The sequence below is a fragment of the Ciconia boyciana genome, chromosome 12 (assembly GCF_034638445.1).
Source record: "Ciconia boyciana chromosome 12, ASM3463844v1, whole genome shotgun sequence".
NCBI classification, from domain to species: Eukaryota; Metazoa; Chordata; class Aves; order Ciconiiformes; family Ciconiidae; genus Ciconia; species Ciconia boyciana.
In genome coordinates this window covers 19,070,806-19,091,435 of record NC_132945.1, presented here as the reverse complement: position 1 = coordinate 19,091,435, position 20,630 = coordinate 19,070,806, and positions in this window count along the sequence as shown.

The window sequence follows — 20,630 nt, the reverse complement described above, 5'->3', positions numbered from 1 at the left end:
TTATGAATTAATCGTCATGAGGATTTGCATGTAAAATTTAAACTCCTGTTAGCAATGCAATAAATTCTTCTTACTCTGCAAAATTTTGGCATAATCATCTGTTTTCAAACTGTTTGGAATCCTTCTCTAATATTGTGTGTGTTAATATGAGAGCGGTATACATTTCCTTCCTTACCTATCTTTGTAACCCCTAAACAGTTATCTCAGTGCTATATATATTTCTAACCTGTTGATCATCTGAATGCATGATGGTTTTGGCTGCATTTTGAGAGCTTTGTACAAAAAGAGATTCTCAGGAGGAGGAATGTTAATGGACTTAGTTGGAGCTCCTTCAAGCAGCTGTTCACTTTGATCTTTAAAATGAATCATCACAACTCAGAGATGATCAGTGGCCAAGGCTTAGAGAGGTTTGACCGATCTATGCACAGTCTGCATGTTAATGAGCCTACATGTTAGGATTACCTGATAGTTTCCTTTTAGGCTGTTTACAAAGTTAAGGAAATACTATGGCATCTTAGTTTATTCTTGTTTGCGCTTACCTCCCAAAGTTAGCTTTTTGCTATTGCTTTGGAGATACTGGTCTTACATTAGAATTTCATTGCCTGTTGTCCTACTATTCCTACAAGCCTGTTGTATTGGGGTGTGCTTTGGGTAGCCAAATGCGTGTTAAATATTTGAAATTCAGCTCATTTCTCATTATGTATTCCATTACTTTTATGTTGTCCCTAACATGACTTTGATGCAAAATTTGTGATGTTTTTGTTCAGGACTTTTAGTATACTAGTTGTTGATTATGCTGTTGTAAAATCAGTAGAGCTGAAGTTAGAAATGTTACTACAAACAATAGAATAGCTATTGCCTGGAGCCTGAAATCAAGAATCTGAATGTTTGATGGTATGCTGAACAGAAAGAGTTATAATTCATAGACTGATGGGGAGACTTTTTCCTATTCTGAACTATGCTGGACTTCTTTTGCCCCTTTAAAAAATACCGTTAAGCCAAAGAGGAAGAACATTATCAGCCCTTTATAGCAAACCATAGCATTTAAATGCCACATGTAATTTTTCAGGGTGTATGGATAATTTTTTTTATTATTTTTTTTTTAAAACCTTGCAGTGGGAGATGAAGAGAAATAACTCTCAATATTGACTGAGGTACATTCACCCACTGCTCAAAATGTTCAGCTGCAGTTGTTATTTTTGGATTCTCACAACCAACAATTGCTTATGCTGTGAAGCTGTCTTAGCCGATCAGCATACAGATAGATGACCAATTTTTTCCTATATTTCTGTTTATCATAGCAGTAAACTTTTTCAGTAAAGAGAACAGACTGTATAAGATATAGTTTGATAGATCATCAAATTCTCAACATTAGGATAAAAAACCTAAAATCAATAAGTGCAATTATGTGGGTTTGTCTTGAATTTTAAAAAAATAAATAAATAAAACCTATTAACTGTTTTACAGATTTTTAGTTACAGGTCATGCATAGTGGTTCAAAGCAGGGCTCCTAAAACCAAAATATATTTGCTAGGATTTTAAAAACTGTATACAGAATGTGCAGCTCAATCAATCTTCAAGACCAAATACACCCTTATTTTGTAAGACTGTAGCCTTTTTTTTCTGTTCCTAGAATTGGAAGACAGATAAATGTTTTAAGTACAGTTCATGAGGTAAGGGAAAAAAAAAAACCACCACATTTTTGTAAATGGAAACTTCAAATTTACCAGAAATTATTATTAAAAACTCTCAAATCCATTATAGTTAGTAGCATAGGTGAACTGAGATGCAGCTTTCTTTTTTTTCCTCTTTTTTTAACATGTTTCAGACTTTTATGACACATTTCTTGCAGTTCAGATTGGCTGTAAGACTGAAGGATAAATCATTTTGAATGGAGAAAAAAACCCTTTTATTATAATGTATGGAATAAAATCCCTGTTCTAACTGAAGTTTTCCTGTATGTCCTAGGAGACTGCATTGCTCAATGTACAGAACACTGAACCAGCATATGAGGTTGATTTTATGTGCAGCTTGCTCTGCCATTTATTCCCCTCATCTGCAGAACAGATTATTAATTTTCCTTTCCTTTATAAAGGACTTTTGAACCTACTGCTGACTGTGAAATTATTAATATGCAGATTATTATTATTTGCTTCTCATTTTAAATTCTTTCTGCCACCAGAATGGAAATCTGTCCTCTAAAATGAACATGTTTGTTTTTAGACATGTCTTTTTAAAACAAAAGCTAAGGCAAATTGCTGAAGATAGACAGACTGCCTGGTTAATATTGCATACTCAGGATTAGTCCTACTGAGACAGGATTCCGAAATTGGTACCCTTGGGATTCTGGCACTACAATGAATATGGTGACTGTTCTGGCTACCGGCATCCTGTCTGTAGAACCCATAAAAATGTTCATAACAGATTAGACTAATGCCCCATCTAGGTCAGTATCCCAGCTCAGGCATGGGCTAAAAATGAATGCATATGAGAAGGAGACACTTTGTGGTTACTCTGATGAATGCTCTCCTGGCTTCTGAGGAAAAGGGGCTAATTGAATCAGGGATAGGCTTTTTGTTTTTAATGGCCTGACAGATTTTTCTTTTATGAATATTTCCCAAAGTTTGTGAATCCATGAGTGTTTTTAGCATTCGCAATATCTTGTGTCAGGGAGTTCCACAGTTCGTCTTTGCATTAAGTGAAGAAGTGCCTGCCTGGTTTTTAATTTTGAACCTCCACCTGCTAATTTGTATTTGAGGCTTTCTTGTTATTGTAGTGGAAGAGGCAGCTAACTGATTTTTCTTTCACCTCCTCTATGCCTGCGGTGATTTTTAGCTGGCTTTTGGTTGATGCTTTTCTAGACTGGGAGTCCTAGCCTGTAAATATCTTCCTTCTGTGCAAGTTATTTGGTTACCTTTGATAATTTTTGTCAACCTTTTTCAAATTCTGCTACATGCTTTTTCTCAGGTGAAAGGACCAGAATTCCATATAACAACCATGATGTGGGCACAACACTGACTTTACCAAGTAGCGTTACATTTTCTGAGGTTTTCATCTGTTTAATAATAATTCTTAAGCTACTGAACTGATAAGTTCCTAAGGCTATTATATTTTAACCTACGATCTCTCTTGGTTTTGGTAGTAGCTGATTCAGAATCAATCATGGGTGCATAAAGTGAGAACTGCTTTTTGCCAAGTTCATTACTTTACATTTGTCTAGTTTGAATGTCATCTGCTGTTTTATCCTCCATCACTCAGTGCCACAGAGTCTTTCTGCAACTCTTTTTTGCAGTCAACTTTTGTTTTTCTTCCCCTGAAAAACTTATCATCAGTAGCAAACTTAATCTCCTCTCCGTTCTCTTTTCCTGATCATTCCTGAAAGTGTTGCGCAGCTGAGGCCCCAGGAAAGATCCCTGTGGGATTCCACTGGTGCCTTCCCTTCACTGAGAAAATTGACCATTTATTGCAGCTCTTTGTTTCCATTCTTTTAGTTAGTTATCCCTGTGAGGACCTTCCCTCTTACCTTATGTCAGCTTAATTTAAGACCCTTTGGTGACTGGACCTACTTGAATACTTCATGGAAATTGGAGCTGGCTGTGTTAGCCACCTCTCCCCTGTTCTCACTCCGTTTATTTTCAGTGATTTTTGTCAGAAAATTCTAGAGGATTGTGGGGTACGACTGCTTAAAAAAAAAAGAAGTAATTTTGATTCTGTTCTGAAGTACAGTCGCTGCTTGATAAAGGGGTCAGACCAGTCTATTTAACTGCAGGTTTGCTTAGTTTGTCTTGAAAAAAGTTATTTATGATGTTTTGATTCAAGAGACATGCTATGTGTGTTTGATATTTTTTCGGTAAGTATCTTCTAATGATAGACTAGATATAGGACTTGCTTGGGATAATGAGAAATGGCAGATGAGAGTCTTTTCTGAATTTAACCACGTTTGACTCTTGTAACACTTAAGTACTGATGATACTGCCTCGGTATCCAGTAGAATCATGTCAGTTCACACAGTTTGGAAACAGAGAAAAACGTGCACTCTGGGTCTTAGCACGTAACCTCAAACTCTTTGTAGCCGTATTCCGAAGAAAAATTTGACCTGTACTATTTGCAGTACAGATCAAATCCTAATACTTTGAAGACAGGGCAATTAAGAATGGAGTGGCATTTTATAAAGAGCAGTTTAACCATAGAAATGTGCCACTTCAATGTACAAAGAAAAATGTATTTACAATCATTTAAAAACATTTTTAAGACAAAGTTGTAGTTTGTAGAGCAACACAATTTGTCACTATTTTTTCTGATAACTTGTGAAGTAGTAGAAGTTGCTGCACTTTGCTTTCTAGTGTTGGAAATATCTGTCACAAGAAAGTCCTGTCTTCTGAAACTCCGTGCGTGTGATTATGCCTTGCAATAACATGGAGACTTACTGATAAGACACCTAACAAACATAAAGACCCTTCTTCTCATATTTGTTTTAAGGATGAAGGACTAAAAGCCAGATATTTTGAAAAAAAGATATGCAGTTTGCTGCTGCATACTTACAGGGAATAATCTGTGCTGGTAATTTGGTAATACTCAATTAGAAGGAAATACAGCAATATCTGGCTGTGCTATGTTTGTGTAGCTCTTATAATAAAAGATAACACAGATGAGTATTATTGCAATCTGAAATGGGAATGTTTTGAGACTACATGGAATTTACAGTATTGCTCAGGGCTCTTTCTACCTTCTTTTAACACTGGTTTATTGAATCAAGTCTAATGCCACTTTTCAGCTTTGATCACGGTAAGTTTTATATTACAATTCCTCAAACTTTCAAATGTACCTTGTGTTCTGTATAGAGACTGGAATGGTAATTAAATCAACTCTGTACTATTTTCTAATCTAAAAATCTCTGTCATATGCATTAGGAATTTAGGAAAAGTAAACCCTAAAATAAATTTGATTTTGTTTTAATTGTGCAAAGAAACAAAAATGCTTCTAAAAAGACTATATGAAATTATTACATTCTCCACATAAAAATTGCATTGTCTAAAGATACTTAAAAGCTTAGTAAACAATAAGGTATAATGTACTCTAAAGAGATTTCTACTTCAATTACATTTGTACGTAGTTTCCATAATGGATTGTTAATAAGAGAAACAGACTCAAATTCAAGAGAAAACAAAATATTTTATATACAAATCTATGTGCAAAATTTATCATGAAGTTTTAATGAATGGCTTTTATCTATTTCTTATCATCCTTACCATTACAGAAAAAGCCAACTCTGAAATAAACCATAAACTGTGGCATTTAAGTCGTGCTTGTTGTACACATTGATCTCTGCTTGGGTAATCAGAAAAAGTTTCCAAGTGCAATTACAGAACAAAAGATCCTGAACTGGAACTTATTACTGGATTGGCAGGCTTGAGACCACCCACTTACTGAATTGATCTTAATTTATCTATAGATTGATTTTTCCCTCCTGTCTTTGCTGTTTTCATATGTTCAAAAATTATACTGCTTTTTTCGTTATTAATGCTAAGTCTGAAACAGGAGTGATAAATCTTTTGAGTCAGGGTGAGCTTAAAAGGTATGAAATTACAAGGTAAAGGTGGTAATTGCTGAGCACCAGCTGTGGCAGCAATGTGTGAGGGCAAAAAATACCACATTAGTAAATCTTCTCTTGAAAGCATAGTTTTTGTTTGGCTATCTCTAAATTAGCTGCCATTCGTACTGCCAGGCATCACTGGAGTTCAGTACATGCTAATTACCTGAGCCTTTTCACAATGTTCGCAAGGTGGGTTGTCACGCACATCCTTCTTGTTACGAATTACCTACTTCAGCGTTTGGGCATATCTAATCAAGTTGTAATAGCACCATTTGGACTGTGAAGTGGAAGTGTCCTCTCTTTGCAAGACAGGATGTCTCTGAATGTCTGTAAAGGACTAACACTGGCATAGCAGGAGTTATAATGAGTACAAATAATAGACCAATACAGTGTCTGCCTGTTTTGCTGTTTTTTGTATGGTGGGTTTTGTTTTGTTTTGTTTTGTTTTTTAAATTCCTGAATATAATTCATCATGAGGCTTAAATCTAGTTGTTGGCCTTTATATTTATAAACACACTTTTTCAATGCTCTGCCCCCCATGTTCCAACTCAGAGTAGTTAAACGTGTTTGAAGGCAGGAGTGTATTGGGTCAGATGCTTGAAATACTTAGTTGCTGCTAGGGTGGGGGAGGTAATGAGCTAAAGTTTACAAAATTGTGAAGGCAGTAGATAAGCTGAATATGGTGGAAGAGCTGTTCACCAGATCCCTCAGCACAAGATGTAGGGGGTAGGGAACTTCTAGAAGTTGCTGCCACTGAAGATTGTGAATGCAGACGGTATCAGCAGGTTCAGAAAGGGTTTGGACAAATTCATGAACAGCAGGTCTATAAAAGCATGCTGAAAGCACGGGGCCAGGTTGTACCACTAACATCCCTAGTACTACAGTTGTGGATTCTGGGGAAGTAGGAGGGGAGTGGACCACAGAAAGCGGCCAGGCTTCTGTGCTGCCTGTAAATAGCTTCACCCATTGAGCGTCTCAGAGACAGAATAGTGGGCCAGATGGACAACTGCTCTGACTCAGGGCATTTTTTTTTTTAATATTGTTATTATGCAGGATGGCAGCACTGTCATCATACACACTTCGTTTGTAAGTTAGAGTCTTATCAAGCAGATAACATTTTTAAGATTCTGCTTTCTCTTCATTATACTTCGCTCAAAATGAGAACTGATGTTTGGAAGCCTAATAAACCAGAACAGTTAGAAAAATAAAATACTGTTGCCAAGCATATCATGCTGAATACTGAGTAACTCCATTTATGTCAGTGATGCTGCTCAGATGTACATTGCTGTGATGTAAAGCAAAATGTAAAGAATGGGAGAAATTAATAGTAAGAGTGATAGTCACCACAAGAGAGAACAGACATACTTTCAGCATAGACATTTTTAGTCTTCAAATTCACAAATCTGTCCTTCTGCCAAGAGAGCATGTCTGAAACATGCGAATGTCCAATCTCTCTCAGTACCAGATAAACTATATTGTATGTGTGCAGCAAAGCCATCACCTACAGTAGTACTTTGAATCTTGACTAATTCAGGCACTTCTGCTCCCTTATCCCAGGGAACCAGTTTCCTTTTTTTTTTTTTTCCCAATCCCAGTGGCATGTAGGGTTAATAAAACTTTTGTATGCAGAAAGATTTACCAGTATTCTAAAGAGCTAACGTATGCATTTGTACAAGACAGATGTTATGGCAGCTATAGAGATACAATATGTTATTGAGCATTAAAGGAAATGTCTCTCATCTGGCCCTAGAAATGACACAGGAATGAGTCTGGCTGTCCTGACACCAGAGATCAATCACGTTTATATCAGTTTGCTTTTTTTGACACTGTCATGTTACTTTATATTTCTTGAAGACGATACAAACTCAATGGAAGAGAAGCATCAAGCACGGCACTACACAGATTAGGTGCACTCACAGTTTTGGATATGTTTGTCTTTCCTAGATTGATTACTATTGTATTTAAGGCAGTTTACATTATTTGCTGCACCAAACATGAAAATAAGCCTTTAGGTTTTTTACAGTGCAAAGGATCTAAATTCTAATGACAGAACCCATTGTGGCAATATATGAACACTGCTTTAGAAGCTCAAAGTAATTCCGAGACCTCAGTGCATTTCTTCTTTAAATGTCCTTATGATATAAACTTTGTGTTCCTGAATTCCAAAGGGATAAAGCAATAAAATAACAGGCTAATCAAACTTGTCTATCGCTATTCTTGGGAAGTGTATGAATCCGCAGATGATGCCATAGTGCAATCCAAATTTAGAGGTTGGGCTGAATATTTATTTAGTGCCTGTTAGTGCAGCCTTACTTAGAGTAGTAAAATACTACTTAGCCAGTTAACTGTCTGTCATGTAGGAACTCCTCTTCAGACATGGCTGCAGAGACCAGGTCTCCTTTGTGCAGCCATAAAACTCTGGAAAAAACGTAAGTGACAGCAAGAAGAGAGAATTGGCCCGCCAGGCATTAAAGACCTTGCCATAATAAAACCAGCTATAACCAGTAATTTTATTTCATAAAAGTACTTATAGAAACAGCATTTTCTAAAATACAAATAACTTATTTCCCAATTTATTTTCCCAATTATATTCCAATTATATTCCTTATTTTCCTTATTATATTCCTTATTTTCCCAATTATATTCCAATGTAGGATATATTAATTATTAATAAATTAATTATCAAGAAATGCTTTGAAATGATAACTCAGCAATCTACATTGAAGACTTTGTCTACTTATTGATGGTGCAGTGAATGAATACCTATCAAATGCAGAATAATCTGTGTTACAAAGCTGTGAGATTTGATCTTTTTTAAAATACAAAAGACTTTGCAAATGCAATTATAAGACTGGACATGAATGAATGTCATTTGAAAACAATTTAATAAATAAAGTTTAAATTGCAAGAATGTTTGTTAAGAGTAGAAAGCAAAAGCACCGTGAATCATTCTTATGAAACTGCACATTTATATTTGAGGTGTTTTCACTTTAACCATTTCTACCAATGTGCCAGATATTTAAGTCATGAAAAAGGATGCTGAAAATGCTTACCTCTTTCATAAAAAAATAATGCAATTACCTGTTTAAATCTGAAGGAAGATAACTTAAAATTTATATTCAAGTCAAGCCTGCACTGCATATTGAAGATCTTATTTGAAGGAGAGAAAAAAAAGGAAGAGATGTGTAGGTGCTGTGAATCATTCTTTAATCTTCTACTGAATATTTAGGAGTTAACAAATTCTTTGTTGTCTCTAGAAGTATTTTATTTTCCCTTCCTAATTAATCTTCTTGCTTTTGAATTCTCCGTTTCTTCAACAGTAGAGAATAATACCAATGAGTATGTTAAGGAGTTTCTTCTTTAGAAAACTCTTCATAGCTGATGGAGTGTGTGTGTTTTTTTTAATAGTGGAAAGGATCAAAGAAATTGGATTTGAGGTGTTTAATTAAGTCTGTTCACAGACAAACGGTCTTGATGAGTGACAGGTTGGCGTGGTGCAGTCCACCAGGAAAAACAGCAATTAGAATGAACCTGTGGACTCTGCATCACGATCTTTTCAAGTTCAAGCCACAGAACTAATTTAGAAAAGAACTAACATGATGTTGACAGAGAATCAATAATGAAAGCCACCATAGGATATTTCACTAACGTGAAGTTGCTTTAACCCCACCCCACAATTCAACATTTGTTCACAATTTATGCAGTTTTAATTCTCCTGTGGTAGTGTTTTCTGAATATGCATACATATTATGGGTTTTTTTCTTTTTCCCCTTTCATAAAAATGTTGAAAATAAAATTACTTATTACAGATTTAAGAACTCTGTTTAGTGAAATCAGGCAATTTTATAGATGCTAAATATATTAAAGAAATTGGAGTCCCATTGGAGTTGGTGACAAATACTTTCTCTGACTTCATTTAGGATAGAAATTATTAACATAGTGCAAGGCAGAGTAACTTAAATGTTCATGTCTCTAGAACTAAGGCAAACATTTGCATATGTATATCTACTGAGAGGAATTAATCCACTTCACATCTGCCTAGTAAATTCTGCTGTTATGTTAGGTATTATTTTTATTTTGTGAGGGCATAAGAGTAAGTATTTGTGTTCTGATTTTGTGGAAATTGGAAAGGTTTTAGGAATGCTTGCAGAAAACCCATCCAGTCAGAATCCAGCTGAACACTGTATACTTTTTTTCTTTTTCCTGTAGGCCCTTAAAATGAGTACATTTGGCTGTATGACTATATTTTCACTGATAGATTGTCTGAGCACAGACTGATATGCATAGCATGTATAGCTTTATTTAGTAAATGAGTAAACTGACACTCATTAAATTAATCTATGACAAAAATTATCAAATATTAAAAGCAGTATATTGGAATAAGCTAGTCCATGTCTAGCTTTATTTCTTTATGGACTGCCACTGACTTACTGTCTAAGCAATTTCACTTTGTTTCTTTTCTTAGCATACTCATTTTATTGTTTCTGTACGTTTATTCAAGGAGAATTGATGTTAGATTGAAATTCAGCATGTTATCTACATATATAAAAATCCCCTGTTGAAATATTATTTTTTTTAATATATGAAAGTGAAGATGTTACCCTGAAGAGATGTTACCCTGTAGGTAAAAACATAGTTCAGAGAATGTGGTAGAGATTCAGCAACATATTGCTCAGGTAAGCTAAACTTAAATGGGCAGATCTCAAAAGCACTTTGCAACAGCAGGACATCCTCCACTGGTAATATAATACTCTTCCATCCTACCCTCTTTCCATAAAAGTGGTCAATCGCTCTTCCGTTCTCCACTCCCTATCCGTTACTCTGCCATCTGCCTTCCATTTTCTTCCCCTCTCAAAATATCCCAGATCCTCTATTGCTGACCGTCCATCAAAACTGGGTAAACAAAAAGTCTAAAATAGTAATGGAATTATGCACTTCTGGGACCTAACCTTGTCTTGCAGAGGCGGCCAAAAGTGGTAGACCACCACTGTTAAGAGACACCCACCATCGATGAAGGAAGAGTTGGTACGTGAACTATTACAGGAGCTTGACCCCTAGAAATCGATGGGCCCTGATGCGATCCACCTGAGGGTGTTAAGAGAGCTGGCTGACGTCATTGCGAGGCCACTCTCCATAGTCTTTGAGAAGTCATGGAGATCAGGGGATGTCTCAGAAGACTGGAAGAAGGCTAATGTCAATGCCGTCTACGAGAAGGACTTAAAGGAGGATCCAGGAAATTATAGGCCCATCAGTCTTATTTTAGTCCCTGGGAAAGTTACGGAACGAATCCTCCTGGGAGCTATCACAAGTCAAATGAAGCACATGACTGGGAAAAGCCAGCACGGATTCACCAAGGGCAAATCGTGCTTGACAAACCTGATCGCCTTCTACGACAAAGTAACCTGCTAGGTTGATGGGGGGTGAGTGGTGGACCTTGTCTACCTGGATTTCTCCAAGGCTTTCAATATGGTTTCCCACATCCTCCTCCTAGAGAAACTGATGTGTTATGGTCTAGAGAAGTGGTCCGTGTGGTGGGTGGGGAACTGGCTGACAGACCACACCCAGAGGGAGGTGGTAAATAGCTCCTTTTCAAACTGGCAACCTGTCACAAGTGGGGTCCCCCAGGGATCGATATTGGGCCCAACGCTGTTTAATATCTTCATAAGTGATCTGGATGATAGGATCAAGTGTACCCTGATGAATTTTGCTGATGATACCAAACTGAGTGGGGAAGCAGACACTTCAGAAGGGAGAGCCACCCTGCAGGAAGACCTGGATAGGCTGGAAGAGTGGGCTAACAAGAACCTTCTGAAGTTCAACAAGGACAAGTGTAAGGTCTTGCACCTGGGAAAACATAATCCAGGAGTGCAGCACACACTGGGATCTACCTGGCTGGGGAGCAGCTCTGTGGAAAGGGACCGGGGGGTCCTGGTGGACAACAAGCTCAATATGAGTGAACGGTGCGCTGCTGCGGAAAAGAAAACCGACAGGATGCTGGGTTGCATCAACAATGGCGTCACCAGCAGGGACAAAGAAGTCATTATCCCACTCTACTCAGCACTTGTCAGGCCACACCTGGAATACTGTGTTCAGTTTTGGTCCCTGCTATGCAAAAAAGACGTGGACAGGCTGGAGAGGGTCCAGGGCAGGGCCACAAAGATGATCAAAGGACTGGGAAGCCTGCCATATGAGGAAAGACTGAGAGAACTGGCTTTGTTCGGCCTTGAGAAAAGGCGGCTTAGGGGAGACCTTATCACCATGTTCTGGTATTTAAAGGGTGGCTACAAAGAAGATGGAGACTCCCTTTTTACAAGGAGTCACATGGAAAAGAGGAGGGGTAACGTAATGGGTACAAGTTACTCCTGGGGAGATTCCGACTGGACACAAGAGGAAAGCCTTTCGCAACGAGAACAATCGGCCATGGGAATAATCTCCCCAGGGAAGTGGTGGATTCCCCAACATAGGACACTTTTAAGATTCGGCTGGACAGGGTGCTGGGCCATCTTGTCTAGACCGTGCTTTTGCCAAGAAGGGTTGGACCAGATGATCCTTGAGGTTCCTTCCAACCCGATATTCTCTGATCTCTTAAAAAGCCATCCATTATAATGCAACCAGGTGCCATGCTTCAGGCTGGGTAGCCATACAGTTGGGCTGCAAACCCTATGCCCATACATGATCCAAATGGAATACACATGTTACAGGGAAATTTTAATGGCCATTTTTCTTGGTATATTTAGATTTTTTTTCCCTTCCTCTCTTATTCTAGTGAACTAATGATATTGATTTCAGCAACACATCAGTTTTGTACTGTGCTGGGAAAAGGAGTGTCCTAATGGTTGAGAAGTACCAAAAATCTTCCAATATAAAAATGACTTGAGATGTGGGTAATTGGTTGTGAAGAATCACACCCTCTTTCTTTATGTATGACCTTTACTGGAGAAAAAGACCAATTGGTTAAATGCCAGACACTTTGTTCAAAAATGAATGTGCAAGAAGAACAGATCAAAATAAAAATTTCTTTTATGACAGTGGTTTTTAGTGGGTGTCCTGGTTTCAGCTGAGATAGAGTTAATTTTCTTTATAGTGGCTGGTGTGGGGCTATGTTTTGGATTTGTGCTGAAAACAGTGTTGATAACTCAGAGATGTTTTAGTTGTTGCTGCACTGGTCAAGGACTTTTCAGCTTCCCGTGCTCTGCCAGGTGCAGAAGCAGCTGGGAGGGGACACAGCCAGGATAGTTGATCCAAACTGGCCAAAGGGCTATTCCATACCACATGATGTCATGCTCTGCATAGAAAGCTGGGGAAGAAGAAGGAAGGGGGGACGTTGGCAGTGATGGCGTTTGTCTTCCCAAGTCACCATTAGATGTGATGGAGCCCTGCTTTCCTGGAGATGGCTGACCACCTGCCTGCCCATGGGAAGCAGTGAAGGAATTCCTTGCTTTGCTTTGCTTGCGTGCGCGGCTTTTGCTTTACCTGTTAAACTGTTTTTATCTCAGCCCTCGAGTTTTCTTACTTTTACTCTTCCGATTCTCTCCCCCATCCCACCGGGGGGGAGTGAGCGAGTGGCTGCGTGGTGCTTAGTCGCCGGCTGGGGCTAAACCACGACAGTGCGGAACCTGAAGGATTCAGATTCCCATCAGGAGACAGCAGAATGCAGAATGCAGAAGAGGAAGCAGGGATGGTTTTCCTTGAAACATAGTTTTCTGAGAAAACCTTTGGGTTCATCACAGTGCATCCTCTGCCAGGTTTTACTGAGTTATTAGAATTAACTTACTATCCTGGAGGGGAAAAATAGGTGACAGTTACTCTTGCTTTAGAGAGGGCAAGAGAGAGATTTGGGAGTCGAATTCAGAACTACTGAAAGGACAAAGTGAAACTTTTTTCTCCATGGAAAACTGTGCTGTCAGCTAAAAGACAGCCATAAAGACATAGAGCTCCTGCTCTATGGGACAGCGTATCATTAGGTTCTGCCTATTCTTAATGTGCCCCTCATTTGCTCCTAAGATGTCATTTCAAAGCAGTTTCTTGCTAGCTGAGACTCAAGAAGAGCACACACAGGCTTCTGTACACTGGGGCATATTGAGTTCATTCTCATTAGGTGTTTGCTAAATCTCTATGATACTAAAACGAGTTTCTTGGAATTAATGTGTGGCAGTTATTTTAATTAAACATTTGCTAAAGGCTTTTAATGTCCTTATCGGTAAAATTCAGTGTAAGCCTTAGATTAATTTGTTCATGATTGTGTAGTGCTTTGGAAATACAAACTACTAAATAAGAAAGAAATGCTATTATTTTACTATCTCCTAGATTCTGCAGTACCATGATTGCTTTCTGCTAATACTTCTCTTCAATGCTGGAAATACTTAAAACTTAACTTACCTAACAGTTGAAATACAAATGCATATCAGTTATGTGCAGAATTATTTGCATAACTTTATCAGATAAACATCATTCTGTGTATTATGGCTCATATTTAGCTCTTAACAAGCTCTAGCATATTTAAAGCTTGACAAAAGCAGATGGAACAATCCCAAATATAGAAAAGTATGCATCTCCATCTCAAAAAAAAAAAAAAAAGGGGAAATGAAAAAAATAAATCGCACTGACAGTGTCCCAGGTAGATACAGCAGTTTGTGCTGATGTCTAACAATTGCACTGAAATTGCACTCAGACTTATAACTTTTCAAAGCAGTGGTTTCAGGTTCAAAATTTAAGTATCACTTCAGAGCAGGGGAAGAATTTACTTCATATTTTTTTTGTTTCAATGTGTGGTGCTCTTGTGCTTAGGGATTTCGGCCGTAGAAGAGGAGCAAGGGAACTATCTTTTCCAGATACAGCATGAGCATGTAATTTGCATTTACTATCTAAGGCCCTAATTAGGTTATCATTTAATCACATATTTAAATACCATTGGTCACAATAGCCCTTAAACAAATGTTTACATTTTGTTGTAAGTATATATGCTTTCCTGAACACACAGCAGTGCCAAAGAAAACTGAGACTTACGCAGGTGAAATGATTCAGCCAAGGTTGCAGAGCTAGGAACCAGTGCTCCAGCGTCTCTCCCAGTCAGGCCTGTGCATTATTGCTGAGCTACACTGCTTTGGGCCTTTTGAATCTTTAAACTCAGCAGAGGCCATATGTAGCTCAATGGAAAACTATTTGACTGGGAAATCACAAGTCCAAATAGTAGAACTGTGGCATTCTCTAGAAATATGCCTAATAGCCTTTTTCTACATTTTTCTCTCAAGCGATACATGGCTTCAGCTGTGTTTTCATTCCATACAGTTTTATCAAAAGAGAACAGAAAGTCTGTTTCAGCATGAGGTTTTTTTCATTTTTTCTTGGTTACCTAAGATGCATTTGTTATACTTATTTGGATCAAGGAATCTCAAAACCAAGCAAGACTCTTGCATCTCGTACAATGTTTTTAGACTGGTTTTGGTCCACATTTGTAGCTTCTTTGGTTTCAAACTTCGGTGATTTTGTTTCCTCCTAATTTCTGTTACAAGGACTGCTTCCATCTTCTGTCATTTCTAAAGTAATAAAATAACCAGTGTGCAAGTCACTGTGTTAAATCAGCTTATTAGCAGTTTCACCAATTGTTCTTTTTCTTTTTTATCTTTTTTCTTTTTCTTTTTCTTTTTCTTTTTCTTTTTCTTTTTCTTTTTCTTTTTCTTTTTCTGTTTCTGTTTCTTTTTCTTTTTCTTTTTCTTTTTTTCTTTTTTTCTTTTTTCTTTTTCTTTTTCTTTTTCTTTTTCTTTTTCTTTTTCTTTTTCTTTTTCTTTTTCTTTTTCTTTTTCTTTTTCTTTTTCTTTTTCTTTTTCTTTTTTTTTTCTTTTCAAGTGTTTCTTTCTATCACTGTTGCCAGCTGTGTCCTATTTCCAAAGCTTCATCTACTAGCACAAAACAGCTAGGAATGGTGAGGTAGATTTTAGGAGATTAAAGATTGCACTGTAATACACTAGACTTAATCCTAATGCCAGTAAACTCTTTATATGCTATCCTCCCCTCCGGATTACAAAGATTTATGTAACCATATTTTTTCACATCCAAAGGAGCTTAAAGGAATAGACATAGATTGTTCTGGGTGTTGAATAAAAGCAGTAAGCCCAGATAAAGTGTTTTTGTTCCTCAGATAATATACCAGAATGTAGCATTTTCAAATTGAGTGGTCATAGGAGACAGAGTTGAATGGGATGAAGGGGGCAGAAGAGAGCAAGCACAATTATTCCTGAAAAATAATAGGTTGACTTGTGAAGTGTGGTTAGCCTGGAGTGAATTATCTGCTTTTTTGGCTTTTTAGTTTAAATGGCCTAAGTATAATGAAGAATAGCATCAAATCTGCAGTTTAAAATACATTCTTTTACTGAGAGTTAGCCTAGATACTTATCTGACTGCTTTTTCATTTTGGGTTGGTGGTTTGTGGGGGGTTTTTTTGTTTGTTTGTTTGTTTTTTAACTGTGAAGCTTATTCCTCAGTGTGGAGCTGAGCATCTGAACATGAGTAGCTTAGCTTCCGATCTCAACAACTGAAATGTAACTTTGAGTTTCTTGTAATATGGCTGCACCCACCCACATCATGCTTTGATTTTGGTTTCATTTTTTCATCTCTAGAAAATGCAGACATAGTAGGTCTTGCTTTGGGATCCCAAAATGACATAAGGAAGGAGTAGTACATAAATATACCACAATGTACATGTCTCTGGTGTTAAAAAAAATATTTTCAAAACCCAAAATGTCATGTTTTCAACTTATTCACAATGCTGCTAGCAGTGTTGGCTGTTTCAAACATTGATCCTAGTCCCAGAAATTTATGCTGAGCAACTTTTAACATGGTTGAGAGACTCAAGAGTTGCTCTTTCAGTGTTTTGGTCAGCATCCAAAAAAATCAAGAAAAAAAGAAATCAAAACAATGAATCTGTTCTCCCTCTTCTAAGTCTTGGCTAAAATCTGACATGTGGGATGCATTTTATATATATTTGGGAAACATTTTCTTTGTTAATCTTAGCATCTAGCTCCATGTAGAAGCTAAGAAATGCTGAATATTAGATTGTTTTGTATTCTCATACTGAGCATAGTAGTGTTATTAATAATATTGTTTTTACAGAATAAACTAAAAACTCTCTTATGGGACAATCTATTAGTAATAGCATCTTTGCAACAGAGATGAAGACTCCACTGAGGAGATGATATAAGCTGGTTCATCAGCTTGTATAAATCAGCATGGTTTATGTACTGGTGTAAATGCAACAATTTTCATAGTCTGAAAATGAATCCCAGAAAGTGAAGGATGTAACAGGTACAATTCTGCAGAAGGCATAGAAAAGTCTAAAGTGTTCTTACGTACATGCATTCATTCATAAAATAGGTACATTTCTGCAAAGTCTACAAGAACTAGCAGAATCTCTCTTCCATAAGATTTGCCTAATATCTGGCTGATCTTACTGAAACAACAATAAACTTTCTGTTCAACTTAGTGGGAACAAAATTGCGGGTGTGTGACATAAAATGAGGAATATGAAAAGGATTCAGCTAGCAAATACATTGTAAGTTAAATGGAGGTAGAAATTATGTAAGGATGTAATGAATAAGAAGACTTAAGTGGGCTACAGAAAGAAACTTGGAAAAGCACAGAGACTGGGCATACGTGTGCTGGAAAAAGGAATTTACAAGGGGAGGAGAAATTGTCATATAAACACATTTGGATGCTACATCTCTGTTCCCAATACCCCAGCTTGAAAAGGGGTTCAGTAGGCAGATATCTAGGCTAACTCTTAGGAACAGAATGCAGCCTAATTGAGAGCATGGGGGTGTATGACCATGAGAGATCTCTTTATATGGTTTTCATGTACATAAAACATAGCTTGTACTGCCAAAACAAAAGATATAGTCTGGGAGTGTTACTCCTCCATATCATACTATAGTTAGGTAGAAATGAGTAAGAGAATGGATATCAATTGCTGAGTTCTGCTTGTGGAGCTAGGGAGGTCCCAACCACCGAAGGCAAGAACGTTCTAATCTTCTAGTAGATGTGAAAATAAGAGAAAGTTTATTTCTAAAAAATAATTACGTTTGGAAAAAAAATCTTCCAATGTTTACTCTGATCTTAAACTTCACTTACACTGATTTTTTATGTATTCATGTTGTAGTGGTGCGCCTTTAACGTCTATCATAACAGAACTAGAAAAAACAACTAACTTTCAGGTATAAAATTCACTTTTTGTCTAACAGTGGTTATGTGAATTTTGTTACCTAAGATTTGCCTCTCCTAGTTTTTAGCATTAAATATTCAATGAAGTAAATGTGTACTAGATTAAGTTTGCCTATCAGTTTTCCAGATCACATTATGTGGGAAACATACTAGGGATTGTAATCAAAGTTATTTCACAGCCAGCAATGTACCAGGAGCTGTCTTGCTGCTGGGGAAGCTCTTTCAATAGCGTTATCAGAACCATGAATATTCTAAACACTGATGTTCTCTCAATGCAGATATTTAGCTTAAGCTTTTAAAATTTTAGAGGACATAACTGTATGTGTGAGTGGTGATTTGCTGTCTTCAGTCCTCTTTGATGGAAGGTTAGTGTAGCAGCGCATATCTAACTTAGTTTGATTTCTACTGTTTTCAGGGTGAGTGGAAGACTTCACCTTTTCTTTACCTGTACCATTGGACACGACTTACCTCTTTTCTCTGTGTTCTTGAGACAAGACACTATCTTGTCTGCAGAATGACGATTGTATTTTTTTCTTTTTGTGAGGGAATGAAAAAATACTAGGGTCAAATGTGATCTCAGGAGATCAGGAGCCTTTTTATTGGACTGAAAAACCATTCAAATGGGGCCTGGGCTGTTAGGATGACATTTTTCATTACCTGAATGCCCACTGAGAATTTTTTTTTTCTTTAAATAAAAAAATGTAATTTTAGCATTAACTGACTTTTAGAGGAATAAAAGAATAATAAAGCAAGCCCACTCACCAAACTCCCACTTGAAACCTCCAAAATCAAGGCAATCAGCTGTAACACAGGAAAATATTTGAAAAAAATTGCTGGCTTATCACAGTAGATGGAAACATATTAAAAAATTGTAGCCAGCCCTCATTATTTTTAAAAGAAGTAGAGAGACAGGAGAATGTTTGATTTCACTGCACTTCTTGAATTGCTTCAGCAAAGTGCTTATTCAGTGGGCAGAATCACAGGGAAGAAGAAAGGATGAGAGAAAAGTGTCTAGTGTACAAAGCAAAGTCTATTTATATCTGGTATCTCAACAATGACTTTCATATAGAGGAAAAGAGAAAATATTGAAGTGTCTTTTGCAACAAATGGTCATTTCAAAAAGTGGGATTTCATCACCTTTTCAAAGCTGCATAGAGCCTTTGACAGCTGTTCTGTAACTAAATGCAGAGAGATATATGAGATGCAGCACTTAGCTTTTTATCAGCCATACAAGAAAAAATAAAAGCATAGTCTGATACTTTAAAAAATGAGTGAAAAAATGTTTCCATCTTTGGTGATGTCTGACAATTCAAAATATTTGAGAAGTAGTGTTCTGCTTTTCTCCTTTATTTTTCTGTTAAAAAATATTATACTGAACGCTACTTTGGATTCTATAAATATATTTAATGTTATAGGAGATACATAGTCAAAGAACTATATTTACAGAAAAGGAAAAAATGTCATTTAAAAAGTATTTTGGTGTTCTCATACCTTCCTTTTTAGGCTATGTAAATCCTGTGTAAGCCAGTGTAATCTGCAGGGACGGGGAAGCATTATCAGGCTAGGTGACCACTGTTTCTTGTAACATGAAACAACACAGGAAATTATGTAATTCAATAGGAAATGTCATCAGAGAGAAATGAAAGGAAGTCATTGGTTTCTCTCAACTGTCACCAGGCTGGTCTTCAAATGTTCAAATCATGAGCAACATATGAATTTGCTTTTGATCTCATTAATGTCAATAATGGGGGGTGGGGTGGTTTGGGTTTTTTTGGTTGGTTGGTTGGTTTTGTGGTTTGTTTTTTTTTCCCCAGTGCAGGATTAGAAGGCTATCTATCTCTCCACAGTCACTAGATTTACATAATTCTGATTCATGTTATCTCAGAGCAGAAGACTATAAGCCAATTTTAAACTTTTTGAGATGCTTACCCTATTTTAGACTATCAGTATTTTGGAGTATTATTGTTGCATTGTACATGAAAAGAAAGAGGAACTCAAAAATACCCATGAAACTCTTAACTGGTATAGAAAGAAAGTACGATCCCTGCAGCAAGAGAGGAGAGTTGCGATAGTAGGAGTACTGCTGGACTGTCTTCAACATAGCAGATGCTAAGGATGGGAGTCTCACATGTGAATACTCAGCTTTTCTATGCACGTGGTGTTTATTGTTGTGTAGTGTTTTTCATCCAACAATCTTAAAACATTTTATAATTCTTATTTTATTAAACCTTATGACATTTTCATCAGGTAAAATGGGAAGATAACCCCCAAATCTGAGTGTAGAAACTAAGAAAAAGAAGGTAGTTGGGGAACTTACTGAGCAAGTCAGTAGTAGAACCAAAATCACAACTTTTTTCACTCATACTGTGTGAAGCACTGAGAGCTGTCTTTGCTGTATTCTTCACTAAAAATTCGGTATCGAAGGTGTCAGCAGAGTTACAGCATCCTGCATGGCCAGTAAGCAAAAAGAGCTTTTCATTATCAATTTTAAATGACAAAAGAACAGTTTATCTACCAAAGTAGATTATCCGCAACTGTGAACTAATGTCCCCACCATGCAGTAGACGTTACAGATACTAAATCATTCTGCTTGCGTTTTAATGTTTGGGGGTTTTTTGTCTGGGTTTTTGTTTGTTTGTTTGTTTTTCTTTTTTTCTATTCTTTTTTTGTCAGAAAAGGTACGATAAGTGTCAGTTTAATCTGCCCACTGTTGGGTTTATGAAGTGTATCAGCTCTTCAGTTTTACTAACTTTCATGTGCATATATATAGAAATCTTTAGTTATATATTCTGTATAATCTATAGAAATATAGAATAGAAATATA